We start from the raw sequence: 2872 nt of genomic DNA, 5'->3' as shown, positions 1-2872 counted from the left end.
TTAAAATGATTCACGCTCCGAACTCCCGAACTGACTCAATGGCTTCGTTCTCTAATTTCATAACATTTACTGAAATTAAGGTACGAAAAGTATGTTATAAAATATCAATATTTCCATTCTGAACTGCTTTCCACCTCGAAACATCCACGAACATAACCAGGTGAGCAGATTACTCTCTCACTATTTGATTGCTCTAGTTTTTATCCACTCATCATCATCATCCACCAATCAGAACACACAGGAACTCTTTGACCACAGCTGCTGTGCTCCAAAAGCTCTTGCAGCAGCTCAACAGGTGGTCAGATCTCTGAGGTGGTCAGATCACATCAGATTGTGGTTAATCTTGCAGATCATGACTTATATCTACTCTTCCTCTTCCTGCAGTTTGGTAATAATAAAGATTCCTCCTTTGAACTCCCACCTCTTCTGTGGGTTTTATTGTTCTGGGTCTGAATTTGGGCTCCTGGGATCTCAAAAAAGAAACATATTCAATCTCCAGGGTGAACATTATGTCAACACCAGTGTTGTGCTAGTTACTAAGAAATAGTAGATAGTTACAGTTACTAGTTACTTAATTCAAAAAGTAACTCAATTACTTTGTTGATTAATTACACCAAAAAGTAATGCATTACTGTTAAAAGTACATTTTTAGTTACTTTTTAAAAGAACCCTCTTTAATGTTCCCATTAATGCGCTTTTATGTGTTATGGTCTATACAAACACAAAGTAAAACAGAAAGTAATTTTTAAACACTATTTTGATTAAGTCAGACCAGCACAAACTGAATAGTGTATATCACAAGGATTTCTGAAATAAATAACAAAACACCTGAATAATTTATTCAGAATCAAAAACTAAAGTTGCTTCTGCATCATAAAAGCTGTTGTGTTGAGCCCTTAAAAATATTCCTTTCACAGCTTTAAGTATGAAAACTATCAACAATGGACAACATAACACAAAACATTTTGAAATAAATAAATGAAAACAATCTGAAATATATATATATATATATATATATATATATATATATATATATATATATGATATAAAATCTACTGTTGGGTAAGTACATATTGTATTATTTGATTAACGTGCTTGAGTTTTACTTGTTTGACACGAAGGAACCGAGAGAAATGATGCCCACATTGTCAACTGAATTTCACTGAGAATGGCTAAAATTAGCTAACGTTAGAAGGCTAAAAGTTACTTATATTGATGTAATTTTTATTGGTACGCTTTAATTAATTATTCAGGGGACATCACATCCCAATTGTCTTATCAGAAGTGTCCTGTTCACTTTCTCACAGTTACACACCTCTCAAGGGCGTCACATTAAAGCATAACATCTTTTATACGATAAAAATACAATCTAATGCATGTTGATTACCTTTTTCTAATGTTTCATTCATGATTCATTCTTCTTGTTCCAAGTTTTTATTTTTAATTTTTTTTTAGCTGTAGACCATAAAGATATTTTGAAAATAAGTGCATGTCATATATCTCAAATTTTTTATTTTATTTATTTTAAAAAGAAATGTATTCTCTTCCCTCAGCTGCTGTGAAGAGGTGGAGACTCTGAAGTGGATGCAGCGATGGCAGAACACCTGAAGCTCGCTCCAGGAAGAGCTGAGGGTGGAGGTTACAAGAAATGAGCCAAACAACTGTAATGTGTTTAAGGGATTTTTCACACAAAAATGAAAATTGTCATAATTTTCTCACCCTCATGTTACGATCATAATAATTTTTCCTACAATGGCAGTTAATAGATTGTGAGATCTGTTTAGTTACAAATATTTTTCCAAATATCTTTGTGTTTATAAGACAACTGTGTAAGTCAATGACAAGATTAATAAAGACATGATAAAAAGTATCCATCTTTTAACATTCTAGTAGAAAACATGTGAACGCATTCTCAGAAATGTAGTATTTGAATTCATGTTGGTTCTACATAGTTTAAAATCATTTACACCACTTAGATTTTATAAATAGCAATGATTTCAAACATATTTTATGATGAGGGTCTTCTATGTTTTATGATTTTTTTGTCACATGACAACAATGGCTCCTGCAATATGCCATGTTCAAATATTAATAATATTCATTAAAACTGTATGTTAACACATAGGAGCTTGCTGCATGAATCCGTGAGAAGGCTACAGTTTCCAAATCCATGGGAACGGATTGCAAAAGTGTGCGCGCAAATTATGAATTCGTGGGTACAGATTCAAAAACTGAGGGTACGGTTTACAAAACCTTTGCGCATGGATTGGAAATTCGTGGGCTAGGATAGGACATTCGAACCAGAAAGACACAACTTACGTTTGACTAAAAGGTTTTTGTCTTTATGCTCAACTAAAGTGAAATAATGAGCATATTTCCACTTTGAGAAACTCGTGTTACTCTCGCCATGACTGCCGCACATAGCTACTTGAATAAACGGAAACACGCCCACAGTGCGTCTTCGTGTTTACAGTGGTTGGCATTAGGGGTGTGCATTGGCACTGCCCTCACGAATCGATTACGATTCACCAGGTAACGATTCGATTCAATTCGATTCTAAGATGCACTTCGATGCTTCAAAATTCCACTGCACACAAGGTAAATTTTTCATCAGTAATGAGGCAATACAAGCAGATATTAAACAACAGATTTTATTGGCTGCTATGTGTCTCCTGTATCTTTGACATAAAATTTATTAAATTAAATTAAATGTAATTAAATAAAATGTAATTAAATCAAATATAATTAAATCAAATTAAATGGTACATGGTATTGGATATGGCATTTTCATACCTGAAAATGAAAACAATAAAAAACACTGCTTTCAGTTCTTTTTTTTTTTTTACACACAGTAAAATAGCAGCTCTAAGAC

Source organism: Carassius auratus, chromosome 35 (genome assembly GCF_003368295.1).
Source record: "Carassius auratus strain Wakin chromosome 35, ASM336829v1, whole genome shotgun sequence".
NCBI classification, from domain to species: domain Eukaryota; kingdom Metazoa; phylum Chordata; class Actinopteri; order Cypriniformes; family Cyprinidae; genus Carassius; species Carassius auratus.
The sequence above is the reverse complement of the archived record's forward strand: the minus strand, read 5'-3'. Positions refer to the sequence as shown.